This window comes from Gopherus evgoodei, unplaced genomic scaffold, assembly GCF_007399415.2.
Source record: "Gopherus evgoodei ecotype Sinaloan lineage unplaced genomic scaffold, rGopEvg1_v1.p scaffold_177_arrow_ctg1, whole genome shotgun sequence".
Lineage (NCBI taxonomy): Eukaryota > Metazoa > Chordata > Testudines > Testudinidae > Gopherus > Gopherus evgoodei.
In genome coordinates this window covers 1-21,244 of record NW_022059840.1, presented here as the reverse complement: position 1 = coordinate 21,244, position 21,244 = coordinate 1, and the positions used below count along the sequence as shown (strand labels likewise).

Sequence of the window (21,244 nt, the reverse complement as noted above, 5' to 3'; positions counted from 1 at the left end):
GTTTAGCTGATCACCATATTTGGGGTCAGGAAGGAATTTTCTCCAGGGCAGATTGGCAGAGGCCCTGGAGGTTTTTTGTCTTTCTCTGCAGCATAGGGCATGGGTCACTTGCTGGAGGATTCTCTGCAGCTTGAGGTCTTCAAACCACAATTTGAGGACTTCAGTAACTCAGACACAGGTAAGGGGTTTGTTATAGAAGTGGATGGGTGAGATTCTGTGGCCTGCACTGTGCAGGAGGTAAGACTAGATGATCATAATGGTCCCTTCTGACCTTAAAGTCTATGCGTCTACTCCTCCCCCTTCTGCCACCATCAGCCATCCCGTACCAGGTGCTGCATCCAGTGGGGTCAAAACAAATACGGCCATATCAGAAGAGTCAGTTGAGTTCTTTGTGGTTGCCCCACCATTCCCCTCGGGCCTGACCTGCCCTCCAGCTCAGCCACCACTGAAAATTGAAACACAAAAAAGTAGAGCTGTACAAGGCTTCAAAGCCCACCACACCTAACCCCCCTTCTAATACGGCAGAAAAGCCGCACTTCTCCTGACTAGGTAGGGACATCCTGTTGCCCCACAAGAGTGGAAGGCCATTGTGTTCAGTCTCAGCAGCACTCATGGAGCAGGGGAAACACATGGCTAAGGAAATTCCCCACAGATGGGTCTTGAGCATGACAACCTTGTAGGTAATAAGGTCCAATTACGCCACCGGCCAAATCATTCCTCACAGGCCAGCAACCATTTCTCCCAGTTCGCGTTCCCCACCTCGTCCCCAGCCGAATGGTAGAAGGCCCATCCATCAACCTGCCCACTCTTGCAGCCCTCCTCTTCCGCCCTGACTGATAGGGGGAAGTATTGAGCTTCCCTCCCTTATTCCCTTCAGCATTCCTGGGGACACCAACACTGCCCAAGTGACTTTGGGCCAGTAGGTCAACCAATAGGGCTGCTTCCTAGGCCAGGCTGCAGCCCAGCTTCAGGACTCAGAGGAAATGCAGCTCACATCCCTACCTACAGGATGCCAGGCATGGCCTGGCTTCTGGATCAAATGTCCCCTCTTGTGTTCAAATCACAACAGCTAGCGGGCAAAAGACAGGCTTTCATGGCCTTTGAGAAAGCAAGATAGAGCCTTGGAAGACTCAACAGGATTTGTGGCACAGGAATTGTCCTAAGATCCCACCGAGACTTCCACTCAGATTGCAGGATTCAAAGTCCCAAGTGCTGGCCCTTACACCATGGGACCAATAGGGAACCCCCAGACCTCTGCTGAGTTCTGGTGTGGATAGCCCTGCATTTGCTCACCAAGTTCTCATGCAGCAATTTTCTGCAGCTCCCAGAGACCTTTCTTAATCCAGACTGAGAGGCCAGTGGGCATGTGAGGAATTTGCCCCTTCAGTTCCAGGCAGTACTGGCCCTTCCTAGGAAAGGCCAAGTCCTGGGGAAAAAAGGTGATGTCAAATAACATCCTGGAGAGGGGAATGGTTCCCTTTTCAGCCTACCAGGGACTTGAAGCCTGGACCCTCAGATTAAAAGTCTGCTGCTTTACCAGTTGAGCTAGCCAGGCTCATATGTGCACAAAACAAATTTCGTGCACAAGAGAAACTAGTCATGAAAATGAAGGCGGGAAACAATACAGAAAACCTGCTACTCTCGCTCTCTTAGCAGTCCTAGTCCTAGCCCCAGCCTGCTCCTCCATCCGGCACCCTGAGGCCTTATTCTTTTTTTTAGTTAAATATCAGATCCAGGAGAAAACACAGTTATACAAAGCAAAACGAAATCACAAATAGAAATGTCATTGGAAGTACAAAAATAAAAAAGGAAAATGCAATCCCCATCACTTTATCGTGTCTGGGCCATTCCTGTATTGAGAGCACCCCCAAAGGTCCCTGTGTGCTTATGAGAAACCTGGGGGAATTCATGCCACAGCCTGAACGCGAAACTCAACTGCTCCCAGGTGCCTCAGTAAAACTCTTTCCCTGCTGTGACATTGCACTCCATAGGATTTTGTGAAAATATGCTAATGAATGTGAATATAATGTAACTGGATTATGCTCCATGCAAAAGGTCTCTTGTAAGCTATCATTACAAATCTTATAATCTACTGAGTGTGTTCATCCTATTTGTATGACTCGATCATTCTTGGATCTGAAACTAGAAATAGGAACTATAACTCTGAGGTCCTGTTGTAATGATGCAAAGTGTGAGCCATTAATAATGGTTTGGACCCTTGATGGCTCCCATTAACTAGGACTATTGGCTGTAGATGGCTCTGTCCTGCACCATTTGTCAGTCAAGCCAGGAAGAATGATGGCTTGTGGTCTCACAGGACATGTACCCATGTCATCTGGTACAGGAATCCATCTTAAACCTGAGGCTTTTCCCCAGGAGAGAGACAAAAGATTCCTGCCTTGTACCAAAGTTATATAAGGGGGAGGGGGGAACAGAAGAAAGGTGGCTGCAGTCATTAGAAATCCTCTAGCTACCACCTGAGCTGGAACAAGGACTATACAAGGCGAAAAGATTGGGCCCAGACAAGAAATAAGTCTAGTCTGCGAAAGAAACTTATTGGAAGCTCTCTGAGGGTGAGATTTTATCTGTATTGCGTTTCATACTGCATTAGGCTTGGACTTGCATGTTTTTGTTTTATTTTGCTCTATGAAGAATACAAGCTCCATAGAGAAGGAAAAGTTAATGCCTTTGAAAAATCTATGTGTGTGGTAGATGGGTGGGAGAGTGTCTAGAAACCACTCTCCTCTAGTTTCTTTTCTCTGATTTCCTGTAGAAAATCTGAAGTAGGGAGCAAACCCATTGCCTCCTCTAAGAAAGCAGCTGTTTGACCTACAGACGACAAAGTAAAACCTGCAAGAGCAGCCTTTCAACTCAGAGGCCTAATAATAAGATCTTACTAATAACTGACGAAAGAGTTACAAATGACTCAAAACCATACTCAGTACAAACCAAACGGGAACACAGACAACACCACTTTTCTTTGCTGCTCTTCAACCATGATATTCTCCCCATAGGGAGGTCCTCCGCTCCTGGAGGTTCAGTGCCACAATAACAGAGTGATGTGTGCAATGGATGGAGGAAGCTGCTATTCCATCTCCCTAGTCCAAAAATCAGTTTAATAGCTAGTCCTGAGATAGAGGAAGTATCAGTTAAATTAGTTCTTATGACTTTAATAACATTTTGATTCCAGCCAATGTTAAAATGATCTAACATACAGGTTAATAAAAACATTTCTAGTCCTCTGCATAGAACGCTTAAATGATGCAAACATAGCAAGTTTGCTTTAAAAAGTCATAAAAGGGACCTCTTCCCTAATCTGACACTTGGTGAAATGTAAGTCTAGAACACACAACCAGTTTGGGGATTGTGCCCTGCTTCTTAACAGTCTGCCCTGGGGTTGCTACTCGCAGTCACAAGCTATTCCAGATGGCTTGTGCCCTCTCATGGATCAGTAATTGGTTAGCAGCTTGGAAAGAAAGGGTAGGACTAAATAGTCAGTTTTTGCAACGGAAAGGGGTAAATAGCAGGCTTCCAAAGAATGAGATGAGACTACAGACATTAGGGCTGGTCAGTTTAGACAAGAGATGACTAAGGAGAGATACCATACAGCACAGGTTCTCAACCAGTGTCTGCCAAGAGAAACCAGGCTTGACCCACCTCCCCAAGCCACCAAGCCTGCCAGCCTGCCTTGAACAGCGGGGGAGAAAAGGCACAACAAAAAAATGCAGCATCAATGCAGAAGAGAGAACTCTTCCTCTGCCATTATCAGTAAGGGTTGCCTCACAGCCACTGACTCCCGGAACAAGAATAGCGAAAGTCCAACCACAATTCTACTTTCTTTCCACTACAAGAGATAATGGCCTCACAAAATTAGGGTGGGGGGTGGGAGCTGCTCTTCTGAGACAGTCCTGCTGCTGCCCAGGCGCATGGCAGACAGAGTTGGGCTAACAAGCCAGAGAGTTTTGATTGCTTAAAGGCCCAGAGAGAAAAGCACTCATGTAGCAGAGGATGGTTTCAACCCATCAGCCTCGGGGTTATGGAGCCAACATGCTTCTACTGCACCACTCTGCTGGCTCTTCACACCTCTGCCACCCAGCTGGCACTATCCAGATTAGAGCCTTACGAGCTCTCACGCTGGCAGGCAGATGCGCAGGCTGCCAGGCAGCTGCCCTGGTCACAGGATTTTACAGCTTATACAAGGTAAAAGGGATCTATTTGGGGTTTAGACCCCACTGGGAGCTGGGTAGCTGAGTGCCGGAGACGGGAACACTTCTTAAACTGTTTTCAGTTAAGCCTTCAGCTTGTGGGGGACGAGATTCAGCCTTGGATCCGTCTGCAGCAGGCAAGCGCATCTGGTTCAATTGCCCCCCACCACTGTCTTAGCAGACTAAAACCCAGAGCAAGTGCACAAGCCTTGCAAAGAAACAGGAGCCGGGATCTTGAACAAATGTCAACATTTTATTAAGATGACGTTTAAAAAAAATGTATGGTACAGCATTTAGGCACAGAAGTTTCTGGTGATCAGGGAACAACATATAGATTACCCAGGGGGTGCGAAGTTCTGTTTAAGATCGGGTGGCATAAGGAATACATAATCTGCAGTAGTCCCGACTGGGGGTAAAAGGTTAACAGTCAGACACTGAGTTAGGAGGGTATGTTGCCCATGTGACGGCTACGTTCAGGTGTGGAGTATAACGAGCGGATACGACGATGAGGATGGATTGACTCATGTTTGGTGAGTTTTAACGTTCAGTGTTTTTGAATCTTTGCCACAATCTAGGTTAAGCAGGGTCGCTATGAACTCTAGCCTGGCATCCATTGGTGATGTGTTGTAAAGGCCTTTTGGAGGTGATGTCATTTGCATGGTTCCACCCACCCCAGATTGCACTAACCCACGAACCTATCCTTGTAACAAAGCCTGTTGACAGCTCTGTCCACATATCTATTCAGGGGACACCATTATGGGACCTAATCACATCAACCACACTATCAGAGGCTCATTCACCTGCATATCTACCAATGCGATATATGCTATTATGTGCCAGCAATGCTCCTCTGCCATGTACATTGGCCAAACCAGACAGTCTCTACATAAAATAATAAATGGACACAAATCACATGTCAAGAATTATAACATTCAAAAATCTGTCAGAGAACACTTTAATCTCCCTGGTCACTTGATGATAGACCTAAAAGTCGCAATATTACAACAAATAACCTTCAAAAACAGACTCCAACAAGAGACTACTGAATTAGAATTAATTTGCAAACTGGACACCATTAAATTAGGCTAGAGTAAAGAATGGGAGTGGATGGGTCATTACACAAAGTCAAACTATTTCCCCATGTTTATTTGGCCCCCTACTGTTACTCACGCCTTCTTGTCAACTGTTGGAAATGGGCCATCCTGATGATCACTACAAAAGGTTTTTTCTCCTGCTGATAATAGCTCACCTTAACTGCTCACTCTTGTTATAGTGTGTACGGCAACACCCATTTTTTCATGTTCTCTGTGTATAGTGATAAAGTTCCTCCTCTACCTTAGTGGGTCCTGCACTTATTGACAGATTGTTCACCTCAGTGATCTTCCCCTCTTGTGGAACCCACAGTCTGGGTCAGCTCTTCCTGTGTCTGATCAGGAGTTGGGGAGGTTTGGGGGGAACCCAGGCCCACCCTCTACTCTGAGTTCCAGCCCAGGGCCCTGTGGATCACAGCTGTCTATAGTGCCTCCTGTACCAGCTGCATGACAGCTACAACTCACTGGGCTACTTTCCCATGGCCTCCTCCAAACACCTTCTTTACCCTCACCGCAGGACCTTCCTCTTGGTGTCTGATAACGCTTGTCCTCCTCAATCCTCCAGCAGAATTCACTCCTTCTCCTCTTGCTCCCCCCTGCCTGACTGGAGTGACCTCCTTTTTAAACCCAGGTGCCCTGATTAACCTGCCTTGATTGGCTGCAGGTGTTCTAATTAAAGTAGCTATCTCTACTGCCTTCTAGAAAGATCTTAATTGGCCCCAGGTGCCTTGATTAACCTGGAGCAACTGCCATTTGGTTACCAGGGTCCTATTGGCATCCAGCGGGGGTGGGCGGGCGAAGCCCGCCCACTTCTAAAGGGCCTCCCCCCAGCCTAAGGGGAGGACCCACAGGTCTGGGACACCAAATAATTACGGGGGACAACTAATGAAAAAAACAGGATCGGGAGTGAGGTCATAGGGCTAAACGAAGGGAACCTGATGGGGACACCGAGCAGAGAACCCCGGACAACACCCACTGCTCCTCGAAGACGTCAAGGGAGCCAGTGGACGCCGCCCAGAGGAACTCTGCCCAGATGCGTGAGCAGACGGAGGAATGGAAATAGGCCCTACAGTCGCAGGAAATCCCGTCGGCCAACCTCCTCTCCCTGGTGTTGTAGATGGTCAGTTTGGCCAGGGCCAAGAGGAGGTTGAGAAGGAGATCCCGCGACTTCGTGGGGCCACGGATGGGGAGCGTGTAGATAAAAAGGTGAGGGGAAAAGTGCAACCAAAAATGCAGGAAAATATTCAGGAGGAGCCGGAACAGGGGCTGCAACCTGGCACACTCCAAATAAACGTGCACCAAGGTCTCCTTCTCACCACAGAAAGGGCAGGTGCTAGGGACAGATGTGAACCACGCCAAGTACACGCCCGTGCTGACGGCTCCGTGAAGGAGCCGCCAACTGATATCCCCGGCGGGCCTCGGGACCAGGGCAGAGTACAAGCTGGCCCACCGGGGCTCCTCACCCTCAAGAGGCGGCAGGAGGTCCCGCCATTTGGTATCGGGGCGGGATGCGAGGGTGAGGTAGTGAAGGGTATGGAGCACGAGCGAGTACAGATGTTTCCGTGGCGCGGTCTGGAACAAAACCGGCTGCAGATCATGCAGCCGGCTGGCAGTGAAAGGGTGAGGGGGCCGATTGGATCCATGAGGCAGGGGCCCGATAAAAATGTCCACGGGGCCTGGGGTGGAGGGTGGGCGGGGCGTGCCCTCTCGCAGGACCCGGTCGAGGTAAGCCCGAGCAGCGGGCAGTAAAGCGGCCTTCACCTCCTGAAGTACGCGCTGGGGAGTACGAGGTCTGGAGAGCCCCATGCGCTGAGCGAGCATCAGGGGATCCAGCCAGTCTCTCCGGTCGTAGTCCAGGAGGTCTCCGACCCTGGTGACTCCTGCTGAGACCAACCTCTGGCACACCGTGGGGGACTCTGCCACCTGCACACGAAGCTGGGGATTGTGTAGCAGTGGCTCCGCGAGGAGGTCAACCCCCACGGTGGCCGCCATGGACCTGGTCGTTGAAAAGAGCTTCCAGGTCCGGAAGAGGTCTTGGTAGAAGACCGGCAGCCCGGAGAGGTCTCGCGGAAGACCTCTCGGATGGAGGTAAAAGAGCTGCCGGTCGTATCGGAGCCCTCGGAAGCGGCGGAGGAAGGCATGCGCCAATACACTCCATGCCGGACTACCCGCACCAAACAGGAGCCTCTGCAGGGCCTGGAGGTGGAAGACATGGACCTGAGCGCGTAAGCACTTCAGGCCCTGCCCCCCCTCCTCCAGGGGCAGGTGGAGGACCCCTGCAGAGACCCAGTGTGTCCCTGGCCAAAAGAACTCCAGAATCACCGTCCGGAGGTTGGCCAGGAAACCCGGGGCCGGGACCAGGGTGTTGAGTCGGTACCAGAGCATGGACAGGACCAGTTGATTAAGCACCAGTGCCCTCCCCCGAAGGGAGAGGCACCGGAGTAGTCCTGTCCATTTCCGGAGCCGCTCTGTCACCCTGCCCTGCAAATCTTGCCAGTTTTCCGGCGGAGACGGATGCGTGGCAGAAAGGTAAACGCCGAGATAGAGCAGCAGACCCGCGCTCCACCGGATGGCCTACCAGGGTACTAGGGATTTGTTTAGCCTGGGGCTAACATACCTGTTTCTCAGTACTTTACTGTAGCCATCTGGCCTTGCCCATCACAATAATATATATATATATATTCCTGCTGTATTTTCCACTGCATGCATCCAATGAAGTGGGTTTTAGACCACTGAAAGCTTATGCTCAAATTAATTTGTTAGTCTCTAAGGTGCCACAAGTACTCCTCTTTCTTTTTGCAGATAAATTAATGGAGGTTAAGTCCATGAATGGCTATTAGCCAGGATGGGTAAGGAGTGGGATCCCTAGCCTCTGTTTATCAGGGGTGGAGATGGATGGCAAGAGAGAGATCACTTAATCATTACCTGTTTGGTTCAATCCCTCTGGGGCACCTGGTATTGGCCACTGTTGGCAGATATGATGTGGGGTTGGATGGACCTTTGGTCTGACCCAGTATGGCCATTCTTATGAAGGGAGGGGCAGAGCACTGTAACAGAGTTTCTGTAGTGTAGTGGTTATCACATTTGTCTAACATGCAAAAGGTCCCTGGTTCAAAACCAGGCAGAAACATGTGGGCTTAATTCTCCCAGCTCCTACTGGCCTGTCCCTGCTGTTGTAGGAGTAGCAGTGATTTCTATGCTCAAAAGGTCTGTTATACTTCCCCTGCTCCCACTTTTGTCTCCTCTCCCTCTCTGAATGCCTGTGAAGTGGCTTTTCCCCTCCCGCTCCCTCCTGGACTGCTTCTAGGATGAATGTTCTGGTTGAAGAGCAGAAGAGCTCCCAGGTAGACAAGGTGTCTGGGACTCTAATTAGGCAGCACTCACACACCCAAAGCACGGACACTGCCCAGGGTGGAGTGTGACCAACCAGATGCAGCCAAGTCATCTCTAGTCGCAGGCCATGAGGTGTAGGCCCTTAAAAGGAGAAGGGGCCATGTGCTCAGGAGTCACTCACAAGCTTGTACCTCCAGTGAATGCCCTTTGCCCAGACCGCCTGGCCAGTGGTTCTCTGCATTGTATTTCATTGTGCCTCAGGAAGACTTACCTTCATTGCACCGTCCATAGCTGCGCTGTGAGACACTTACCTTGCAGAATCCTGACATCTCCAGTGCTGTGCCTGTCCTGGGAGCGTGAGTATGCGAGTGCGAGTGTGACCCCTACTCCCCCTCTTATTTTGAGCTTAGCTATCAGTATAATAAATGTGCTGCTATTTGCCAGACTCAGGTGAGTCATTAGTCCTCCCTATGCTTACTAGCTGGCCCAATTTTGGGTAACACCTGCATAACCCTAACCCCTTCATGGCAGAGGGTGGTGAAATGAGCTGAGGAAAAAGCCTTGGCATCAGCAGAGGAAAGCTTGATGATCTTCGAGAGTCACCCTTTGAAGCCTTGTGGCTTGGCTTCCTCTGCCCTTGGAGTTTGGCCTGCGGAGGCTGGCTCTTCCTGCTGGCCTCCTTTGTATGACTTGCCAAAGGAGGAAGTGAGGCAGGAATGGGGCAAAAGAGGGAAGTCGAACTGAGGAAGGCAGGGCAGAAGCTAAGCACCTCAGTGCGGCTAAGTGGGGTTAGTAGAGTGCCACCATTTGTTCTGCAAAGCCTGGGGAGGTGCGGCTGGCTACTGGGAGGTAGAATCCTGTGCCTGCCACTTGGCTTCCCAGGGATGGCTACTTGCATCCCAGAAGAAGAAGGATGGTTCTGGGTGAAAGGAAAACAAGCAAAGCTCTGGGAGGAAATTTGGGTGCGGGGTGCTGGCTCTGCGCTGGGGGAGGGGGTTGGGGTGCAGGAGGGGTGGCGCTTACCGCGGGCAGTGCAGCTCCCAAAGTGACCAGTACACGCAACCCTGTGTCAGCAGCTCCTAGGTGAGCTGTGCCAGGAGGTCTCTGTGTGCCGCTGCCTGCAGGCACTGCCCCCAGAGCTCCCATTGGCTGCAGTTCCTGGCCAATGGGGGCTGTGGAGTTGGTACTTGGGGCAGGGGCAATGAATGGAGACACTCTCCCCACCCCAGGGGATGCTGGGACATGCCGGCCATTTCTGGGAGTGACACGGAGGGACGGAGGCAGAGTGGGCAGGGAGCCACCTTAGTGCTGCTGGCACATCTCTGCACACACATTAGGGGAGGGGAGCAGAGGTCGTCCATGTGCTGCCTGGGGTAGGGGCAGTGCACAGAGCTGCCTCCCCTACAGGGTCTATTACAGGAGGGGAGGGGGGTCTTTTGGCCTGTAAGGTGCAGCAGGTTGGACTAGATGATCACATTGCTCCCTTCTGAACTTAAAGGCTCCAAGTCTAAGAGGGAGAGGGAAGTAAAGGAAGTTTTTTTAAAAAAATAAACCAAACATTGTAATACCAGGATAACTCCACCTGCTCATTGTCTAGTCCCACCCCTTTCTTCCTCCATTGTGTGTTGAATGACCTGCAGGACATTGATTCTCTCATTCCATTGATAAACTGATACAATGTGACTGAAATTAAACCAATTCCCAGAGGAGAAAATGTCACATCACTGCATTGGCTGGGAATTAAACCCAAGTCAACTGCTTGGAATGCAGCTATGCTCACCACTATACCACCAATGCCTCTGGCAAAGATGCTACTTATACTTGCCCAATGAGGCTAGAGCAGCACTGAGGAGATTTTCGGTGTGTTAAAATGTACTGGATTCTCATCACTGAAAAAAAACACCTCCATCTTCACTTGAGTTTGAACCATCAGCCTTTCAATTAGCCACCAAAGTTGTGAATCACAGGGTATCTCTATGCTAGGAGATTATTCCGATTTTACAGAAACCAGTTTTTGGAAACAGATTGTATAAAGTCGAGTGAACGTGGCCTCACTAAACACATTAATTCGGTGATGTGCATCCGTGTACCGAGGCTAGCATCGATTTCCGGAGCGTTGCACTGTGGGTAGCTATCCCGTAGCTATCCTATAGTTCCTGCAGTCTCCCACGCCCATTGGAATTCTGGGTTGAGATCCCAATGCCTGATGAGGCAAAAACAGTGTCGTGGGTGATTCTGGGTAAATGTCTTCACTCACTCCTCCGTCTGTGAAAGCAACGGCAGACAATCATTTTGCGCCCTTTTCCCTGGATTGCCTGGGCAGACGCCATAGCATGGCAACCATGGAGCCTGTTCAGCCTTTTTTCACTGTCACCATATGTCTACTGGATGGTGCTGACAGATGCGATACTGCAGTGCTACACAGCAACATCCTCTTGCCTTTTGCGAGTTAGCAAAGATGGTTACCAGCCATACTGTGCCGTCTGCTGCTTTGCAAGTTGACAATGACAGTTACCAGTTATACTGTACCATCTGCTGCTGTCATGGGTGCTCCTGGCCGGCCTCAGTGAGGTCAGCTGGGAGCGCATGGACTCAAATGGGAATGACTCCCCGGGTCATTCCCTTCTTTAAGTTTTGTCTAAAGGGAGAGTCAGTCCTGTCTAGACTATCAGGCAAGTCTACTAAAGAACCAGAGAGGCCAACGGCTGCTCCCAGTCAGAGCCCCAGACATCCCGCAGAAATGATGAGCTGCATGCCATTCTAGTGGGTGCCCCTGCAACAACCCCACCCATTGCTTCCCTCCTCCTCCAACCCTCCTGGGCTACCATGGCAGTGTCCCCCCATTTGTGTGGTGAAGTACTAAAGAATGCATGAATTTGAAACAACACTGACTTTATTGCCTTTGCAAACAGAGCTCAAAGGGGGAGGGGAGGGCAGCGTCCAGCTGCTATGATATTCCAGGCAGGACTGAATCTCCATTAGACAAAGCTTAAAGAAGAGAATGACCTGGGAGTCATTCTCATTTTTGCCCAGGCACCCCCGGCCGACCTTACCGAGGCCGGCCAGGAACACTCACAGGATGACGATGACGGATACCAGTTCTACTGTACCTTCTGACGTACGGAAGGGAAAGGAAGGGGATGCTACTGTGTAGCGCTGCAGCACCACGTCTGCCAGCAGCATCCAACAGACATACAGTGACATTGAAAAAAGGCAAGAAACAATTTTTTTTCGTTTGCTTTCATGGGGGAGGGGGCGAACAACATATACTCTGAACCACCCGCAACGTTTTTGACCCTTCAGGCTTTGGGAACTCAGCCAAGAATTCAAATGGTTTTCGGAGAGTGTGGGAACTGTGTAATAGCTACAGTCATCAGTCGCTCCTCCCTCTGTGAGCGTCCATTTCATTCTTTGGCTTTCTGGTACGCTAGTCTCGGCTCTTTAAGTTTCAGCACTGTGTTGAGTCCCTGCTGTGGCCTCTGTCCATCATAACCTTGGAGATTTTTTCAAATGTTCTGGCATTTCGTCTTTTGAAACAGAGTTCTGAAAGACCAGATTCATCTCCCCATAGAGAGATCAGCTTCAGTATCTCTCATACGGTCCATGCTGGAGCTCTTTTTTGATTCTGGGACTGCATGGCCACCTGTGCTGATCGGCACTCCATGCTGGGCAAACAGGAAAGTAAATTCAAAAGTTTGCGGGGCTTTTCCTGTCTATCTGGCCAGTGCATCCAAGTTCAGATTGCTGTCCAGAGCGGTCACAATGGTGCACTGTGGGATAGCACCCAAAGGCCAATACCATCGAGTTGCGGCCACACTAACCCTAATCTGACATGGCAATACCGATTTCAGTGCTACTCCCCTCATCGGGGAGAATTACAGATATTGGTACTAAGAGCCCTTTATAGCAATATAAAGGGCTTCGTTCTGTGGACAGGTGCAGCGTTAATGAGATTTAATGCTGCTAAATTTGATATGAACTCGTAGTGTTGACCAGGCCGCACAGAGCAGCAGGTTTCCCCTATTGTTTCCTGCTCTTGTTTTCTTCACTAGTTTCTCTTCTGCACCAGCTTGCTCTTCTCTTTCGTGAGCCTGGCTAGCTCTGTTGGTAGAGCATCAGACTTTTAATCTGAGGGCCCAGGGTTAAAGTCCCTGGTCAGGTGATAAACTACTTATAAGGATCTTACACTGTCTTTCTGGAGTCCTTTCTGATGTTCCTTTTTCTCTTCAGGATTTTCCCTTTCCTCAGAAAGGCCTTTTTGTATGTGGGTTTGAAGGGGCAACTTCCTGACAGCCCATCTGTCCTTGCAGCCTGGAGGAATAAAGGCCTCTGGGCATATAGCATGTTCCTTCCCTGCACACACACACACACATACAAACACACAGAATATCCCTAAGGAACTAGAATCACCTGCTGCCTTCCCCTTTCCTGCTGGATTCCCAAACGAGGATGCTCTACAGCCCAAACCCATGTCCCTTCTTTTCCCAGTGCCCCTCAATCCCAACCCTCTGTCCCTTCTATGCACACTGCTCCTCACTCCCAACCAGAGCCTACTCCTCTTCACCCTTCTCCTCTGTCCCAATCCACAGCCCCTCCTATTCCCAGTGCCCCTCAATCCCAACCCACAACTCTCTCCTCCTTACACTGCTTCTCAATCCCAACCCACAGCCCCCTCCTCCTCACGTCGCTCCTCAATCCCAACCCATGGCTCCCTCCCTCCCTCCAGCAGCAGGTACATCAGACTCCCTCAGGAAGATTTTCTTGCAAGGTTTTATGTATGAGTCTGCATGTGGATTTTACAGTATGTTGGAAATATGTTGGATTGCTTGCCGAAATGATCACTTTTGCCTGGTGTTGGATTCCCAGTCTCTTTGTTATTGTGGCAGGAGAAATAAAGGGTTGTTATCCTTATTGTGTGAATTGAGGGCAGCCCAACTGTGTTTGGTAGACCCTGAATGAGGGACTCAACCTCAATTCAACAGCACTCGCTAGGCAGGGGACAGGGGTTCCAAAGCCAAGTTGGCTGGGCCCTGGGTCCTAATACTAAAATTTAGGGGTTAGATCAATGTTAGGAGAGGGTGGCAGTGAAGGGATGAGTGAGTCCCTAGACAACATAGTGAGTATGGTGCCTTCTTATTTTCCCTCTTTTCCACCCAGGATGGCAGGTGAACTGTACAGAGGCACCTCTGGGCTTGCACTGACTAAGGACAACAGCTGTGAGTGGGGTGAAGAGCAGGGATGGCTTATGTTAAAGGACTTTTGGTTGTCGGACTTACGAACCGTGGAGAGAAGGACACTGCCCAGCTTATTTGGGGGTGGGTCTTTTCCTTGTAGTTTAGGTTTATGAGTTGGGGCTGCTGACATGACTTCTGCTAACCCTGGGCTTACATTGCAATGTAGACATATTCTGAGAGGGCATCTATACTGTGATAAAAGCCCTGTGGCCCGACTGGCCTGGATCATCTGACTTGGACTCCTTGGGCTCAGGTTGTAAGGCTAAAAACTGCAGTGCAGACATTTGGGCTCAGACTGGAGCTCAGGCTCGGAGACCCTCACCCCTCATGGGGTCTTGGAGGCTGGGCTCAAGCCCAAGTGTCTACACGGTAATTTTATAACCCTGCAGCACAAGCCCCACAAGCCTGAATCAACTGACCCAGGGTTTGAGAATAGTGACTTGGGTGTGTTTATGACAATGTAGACATAATGCTATGCTATGTCCAAACTGCAATGAAACACCCAAGGCTGCCCCATGCCAGCTCAGGCTCCCGAGGCTTTGGCTGTGGGGTGGTAAATTTGCAGTGTAGATGTCTCAGCTCAGGCTCAATACTGGGCTCTGGGCCCCCTCAAAGTTGCAAGGGAGTTTAGCAAGCAAAAAAGGTAAAACCGCAATGAAGTATTACCCTGGACTCAATGGCATTTCTCCATTGGTCTGTCTGCTTTGGGGCAGGGACAATAAAACGTCCTGCTGCATTTGTTGTTGCAAAGGGCGGTTTAGGATTTTCATTCTCATACACGATGCACAAAGCAGGACTTAACACTCAGTGTTACCTAATTGAGCCTCCCACAGATTCTGGCAGCCACAAAGAGCATTTGGTGTGAGAGCCCAGATCTGCCCCTGCCCCTGCCCGTCATCCATGATCTACCAGCTGCTAACTCCTAAACTTTCAGTAACTCTATTATTGGTGCCTGGAGTGTAATTTAAACCATAAGAAAAACCACACTGGGCTAGACCAAAGGACCATCTAGTTCTGAATCTTGTCTTCTGACAGCAGCCAAGAGCAGGTGCCCCAAAAGCCGCTCAACAAGGCACCACTGAGAGTTACTATCCCTGCCCCAAAAGCAGACAGACCAATGGAGAACTGACATGACCCCAGGGTAATATTTCCCTGCGGTTTTACCATTTCCACTTGCTAAACTCCCTCCCCACCTTCTGGGCTCCTAGAGCAGGGTACTGAGCCTGAGCTGTGACACGTACACTGCAACTTTACAGCCCAAGCCACATGACCCTGATTATTCCAACACAGGCCTGCCCTGGATGTTTCATTGCACTGGAGAAGTACCCTAACATTATGTCTACACTGTGATTAACACACCCAGGGCACCTGTCTCAAAGCCCGGGTCAGCTGACTCAGGCGTATGGGGCTGGGGCTGCAAGACTATAAAATTACAGTGCAGACATAGGGACTTGAGCCCAACCTCTGAGACCCCACGAGGGGTGAGGGTTTCTGAAACCAGGCTTCAGTGTGAACACAAATATCTGCACCACAGTTTTTAGCCTCTCAGCCTTAGCATAATGAGCCCAAGTCAGATGACCCAGGCTAGCCATCCTGCCATCTTTATCCCAGGAGAGATGGACTCTAAGGGTACGTTCCCATTGCAATGTAAGCCCAGGAGTGGCACGCTGTACTCAAAGCAGCACCCTGCAAGCCCCATATTCACCACTCTCATATAGTGATGATACGTTTTGATCAAAGTCTGCCTGGTGAGGTATCATTTTAAAAATCTTGAACTGTTCATCTATTGAACATTAATGTCTTCTTGCATTCTATGTGCTCACATTGGTTTGGGAAGTTATGAAGTTTGCTCTGTGTGCATTACAGAAATATGTTATGAGGTTGGGAAATGCCCCCCACCAGCCTTTCAGGTGCAAAAATGGAGGAGCCAGACACCCTGCTGGCCCATTGTAGGTATCCACACGCCCAAGGACTATCCCAGGAACCATGTACAATGCAGACTTCTCCGAGATAGCACAGAGACAATGGACAGTGCTTGACTCATGTCGTAGCAAAGGTATTTCCTAGCAAGTTGGAAGAAACTATGAAAGGGAAGTAGAGACATTATGAACTGCCCCCCCACCCCAACTCAACAGCTGGAAACACATCTGGAGGACAAAGACTGAAATGAGATAAATCAGAAGAGAATAACAATAATACATTCAAATCAAAGTTCTCAAACATACTAGTATTGGTTTTTCAGCAGAAAATTTTCAGTTTGGGGAATTTTCTTTTCCCAGTCAGACCTTGCCAAGGGAAGCAGGGAGAAAATGTTTGAGTTGCCTCCTTCAGAACAGCTTGGCCTAGACATTCTAGCTGTGGGTCACTGTCATGGCCTTGCTGAGAAATGGGGTATTTTTATAATTTGGGGAGGTCCCAGGGTGTTTGAGGGAGATTATGAGGATGTTACCTTTTGAGATAAAAACTAATACAGAACTAGAGATTTTTTTTTTTAGAAATCTGAGATTTAGACATTTTATTTAAAGCTGGGAAGGGGGAGCAGAGAGGGTTGTCTGAGTTTCTGTTTGCAAGAAGCATTATTGTTTGATCTGTCATTGTACCAAAGGGGACATGGTTGTCTATACAGGATGGGTGAAGACTAAACGCATCCACTGAAGATGTGATTTGAACCCATGCATGCAGAGCACAATGGGTTAGCAGTCCATTGCCTTAACCTCTTGGCCACCTCATCTGACCTGCTGGATAATTGACTGTAGGAGAAATCTAAGACCGGCAGTGATAGGGACATTAAGGAGTTATTAAATACTAAGCAGAAGCAGGGGCTGAATGAGCTCCCCCCTCACATCTAGTGAGCAGCTGTGGGAAAGGCTTCAGGAACAGACCATGTTTGCATAGACACACCTACTCTGCCTAGGGATGCAGCATGATAGGGCCGCTTCCCCAAAATGACCTGTTTTGGCTGGTGGCAGGTTACAAATCACTTTAGCACTGAGTGATATGAAATGTTGTTATCCTTCCTGTATGAGTGAAGGGCAGAAGAACATACCTAGTGGGTCCTGATGGAGGGGTAGGTGGGTGAGGTATAGCTTTTATTGGACTGTATAGAAGTGATTGAGGACATCGCCCTAAACCAGTGGTCCCCAAACATTACATACTTTGCCCTCTTATCCATTTCTGTGGCCCCTCAGAAGCCACAGTCAAAAACCGGGGCTAGGAGTGGGGCTGTTGCTTGCTGTGGAGAGGGGTGCAGACAAGGGTGAAGGAGGTCAAGGCTGAGCTGTTAGCCAGAGGCCCAGGCTGAGGGTGGGGTTGAGGAAAAGCTGGGACAGAGTGGGGCTCAGTACTGCTCCCTCCATGGGGGCTGGCTCGGGCCCTGAGGTGCCCCCATGAATGTTCCTCTGTGTCCCCCTAGGAGTCATACCCCACATTTTGGGGAGCACTGAAGCCTACTCCCTAATCAGGGGTTAATGATGCCAAAGCCCAGGGAAAGGGAGAACAAGTACAGTGACTCCAGCACCAGAACCATGCCCCCCTCACTTTTGTCTGTGGATCTGCCCCCTTATGCATCTTCCACTCATGGCCCCATCCACTATGTCACCTCTGTTCCACCCCTTCCCCCACTGGCCCCACCCTATCACTCCTTTACCCCTGCACCACTTTGGCCCCGAGACCAGAGAAGCTCTGTGCTCCTGCTACAGCCCCCGGGCCATAGCAGGGAGTGGGAGCTCCTCCAGCCCTGGGGCTGACATGAGGCAGACTTTTCCAGGGGGGCCCAATTTGGCCAGGGCCCCTAGTCATGAGCCCCACTGCCCCCTTAGTGATGCAAGGTTTGGGGAGGCTGCGCCCCACCCCCCGAGCCTCCATTACGAGCCGCCCAGGCTACTACTGCTCAGTGTGTGGCCAGTCTCCCTGTGTTCTCTGCTGTTCGTACTGGGTAGCCTGGTCGCCTTAGGGATGGGGCCCCCCGGCAGCCGCCCAGGGCTCCAGGGGGTCAAAGGGCACCATGTGCCAGGTGCTCACTGCTCTCCCCTGCCCCAATGCTCCTCCGTGGCCCCATAGAGGGTTGTGGGGAGCGAGGAGCAACACTATGTGCTCCATGCGTCCTGGTCACTTTCCCCACCTGGGCTGTGCTGTGAGGGGAGCATCAGAAGCTGCTGCTCTCTGCCCTCCCCTATGCAGCCTGGCTGAGGAAAGTGACCTGGATGCAGGGAGCTCGGATGATGTCGCTTCTCGCCCCCAGAGCCCCAGGGGTGCCCGGAGGAGCAGCCTTCCAGGGAGGAGCGGGCAGCAATGCCAGCTGCTCCATGCACACAGGTCAGTGTCCCCACGTGGGTGCAGGAGGGGGTGCAGGGGTTAGGGGTGAAGAGGGTGCAGCAGAGGGGCAATGGCTGGTGGCACAGGAGGGGAGTGTGGGAGTTAAGGGCAAAGGGGACACAGCGTAGGAGTTAGGGCACAGGATGGGGCAGGAGTTGGGGTGAAGGAGGCACAAGGGTTGAGAGTGCAGGAGCTAGCGGTAAAGGGGGAGGGGGAATCATCCAGGGGTGATGGGGAAGTGCCTAAGTACAAGTTTTGCCCCGGGCACCAGTTCCCCTAACGCTGGTCCTTGATAACATTTCTTGCTGGGAGGGAGAGGGTAGAAAAGGAAGGAGTCCTAGCAGCTCTTCTGGGAGCGCAGGTGAAGAATGACTTCCCTTTCTCTAGACTCTCTCGTGGGGCTCTGGGGGGAACAGAGCCGCATAGCTTCCGCTGCTTTCTCCAGATTGCCTGTGCTGGGCTCCCATGGAAGTTACAGAAGGCAACAATTACCTAATGTTTCTCGGCCATCGTGGACAGAGCCGCACAGCTTCCTCTGCAAACTCTATAGGTTCAAATCAAGTCTCTGAAGTCCATCCACAGCTGGGATGGGTCATTCAGTCCTTTGTACAGAGCTTCAGTTTGTAGCAAAGTCCCTCCAGAGGTATGAAGCAGGATTGAAGACAAGATGGAGATGAAGCATCAGCCTTTTATAGTCTCTTGCCTGTAATCTTTGCTTTCTTTGTCCCAAGGACACTCTATCCAGCATGTGGCACAGAAAAACCTTAAGAGTTCTGTCCATAGGCAGGTCCCTGCATCCCTTGCTAAGTCACAAGGGATATCTGCCTTCTCTCAATGGGTCAGTTGTACAGCTCATGATCCTTAATGAGCCATCAAGCAAGTTAGGCAGAACTGACATCAACTTGTCCGGCTGGAGTGTTCCTCAGAAGTATAGCACAAGTTTGAAAAACGGGCAGCATAGAGCCAATATTCATAACTTCAACTACAAAAATGATACACATATAGAGATAGCATCATTATAATCAGCCAAGCAGAACTTCTCCATATACCCCTTACACAACAACCTTTGTACAATATTGGCTGCAAATATAGAACAGTGGTCGCAATGGTGATCTATAGAGTCACAGATTATATCCATACCGTCACAGGAGGTGACACGACATCAGTGAGACTGATATTGGAATACTGCCTCCAGTTTTGGTGTCCTCATTTGAAAAAGATGTTGTGAAATTGGAGCTGGGGCAGCAAAGAGCCACCAAATGTTCTGAGGGCTGGAGAAAAATGCCTTCTAGTGAGCTATTGAAAGAGCTCGACCTGTTTAGCTTATCAAAAGAAGATTGAAAGGTGACTTCATTGAAGTACCTTAATGGAGAGAAAATATTGGCTACTAAAGGGCTCTTTAATCTAGCAGAGAAAAGCATAACAAGACCCGATGGCTGGAAGGTGAAAAGATACAAATTCATATTACAAATAAGACACAAATATTCAACAGCGAGGATGATTCACCACAGGAACAAGCTACCAAGGAAAGTGGTGGATTCGCCATCTCCTGATGTCATTCAATGAAGACTAGATGCCTTTCTGGAATGTGTTTGCCCCAAAAGTAGCTATTGTGTCATACAGGAGGCCTGTGATATGCAGGGGGTCAGATTAGATGCTCTAATGGTCTCTTTTGGCCATAAAGTCAACTAATTTCTGAAAAACTGACTGTAGCACTGGGAACAGCGTCTGATGTTTTCCTGTCTAGCCGGCTTGCTGCCTAGAACGAACGCTCTTTGAGTGGGGTGATCCACAGGGAAGGGAGGGGTGTGGCAGTGACATCACAAAGGCCTTTTGCAGGACCTCAGACTATTGGGCAAAGGTGGGGGAGGTGGTGACCTCACAGAGAGATGCTGACATCAGCCAGGCAGGACAGGGGGTGAGGGGCCAGGGAAACCTCAGAGACCCCTGTGGCTTTGCTTCAGCAATTCTCCTTCTCCAGGTCTCTCTTTGAGGACTGAGAGAGTATTCGGGTTCACGTATGTGAGCGCCAGGAGGAACCTCTTTTGAGTTTTCTCCTTCCCTTTTCCTGATTTTACGAGAAAACAGCCATCCCTGTTTAGAAGGTAAGACCCTCCTCGAGGGAAGGGATGTCCTGGGTGTGTCACAGTTCGGATGCCAGTGGCCCCCCCACACTGTAAGGAAGTTCCCGCCATCTGCTCTGTGTTCACAGTGCGGGAGAGAGCAGCATTCCACGGCAGTGATTTGCTCCTGGCTGCCAGAGCAGAGCAGCAGGCTCAGCTGTCAGAACTTCCCAGAGCAATGAAAGGGGAGGGCCCATGGCTCTGTAGCAGGAATGCAGGGCAGGCGAGTTCACGGTGGGCATTGTGGGATACTGGAGGAGGCCAGTTATGGTGATATAATGAACGGCAGCGTCTACTCTGTCACTTTAAGTTTGCAGCAAAAAGCTCTAGACCTCTCATCGGAATTGTTTTATTTTGTCAGCAAAACAGGGCAGTTTTGTGGCCAGACATGGCATTGCAGTTTGTACACCAGCCACAAGCTGCTGACTGAAGTAGCCTTGTGTGTTTTTTACACACCCGAGCAATATAATTCTATTGAAACAACTTTGTAGTGCAGACTTGGCCAAAGATTCACTCACACACAACTTGTAAAGACAACGTCACCTGCTCCTCTGCTTTACAGAATCCAAACGTAAACAAAGCTTGTCAGGCCCCGGTGACAATGGCAGGGAGTCAGGTGTGGACAGACAGTGGGTTTTAGTCATCCATGGCTTAGCTGGCTAAAGCATTTGTTTCGTAAACAGGAGATCCTGGGTTCAACTCCCCATGGTGCCTTGTTGACTGGTTGTTGAGGCACCTGTTTTTGGCTACTGCTAGAAGACAGGATTCAGAGCTAGATGGGCCTTTGGTCTAGCCCAGTGTGGTTATTCTTATGGTTTAAATAACACTCACAGGCACTGATAATAGAGTTATTGAAAGTTTGGGAATTAGGAGCGGGTAGGTCAGTGGCCCAGTCCCCACACAGATGACACTCTCCCTCTGGGACAGGGGCAGGTCTGAGCTCT

At 50.1% G+C, this 21,244-nt stretch overlaps 2 non-coding genes across 2 annotated transcripts; both read left to right on the top strand.

The window, feature by feature from the left end:
• The first annotated feature begins 8,353 nt into the window (after positions 1-8,353).
• Positions 8,354-8,426, top strand: TRNAV-AAC. Its single transcript has one exon. It is a non-coding gene; the product is annotated as a tRNA-Val (tRNA).
• Positions 8,427-12,718: 4,292 nt separating this feature from the next.
• Positions 12,719-12,791, top strand: TRNAK-UUU. Its single transcript has one exon. It is a non-coding gene; the product is annotated as a tRNA-Lys (tRNA).
• The last annotated feature ends 8,453 nt before the right edge of the window (positions 12,792-21,244 follow it).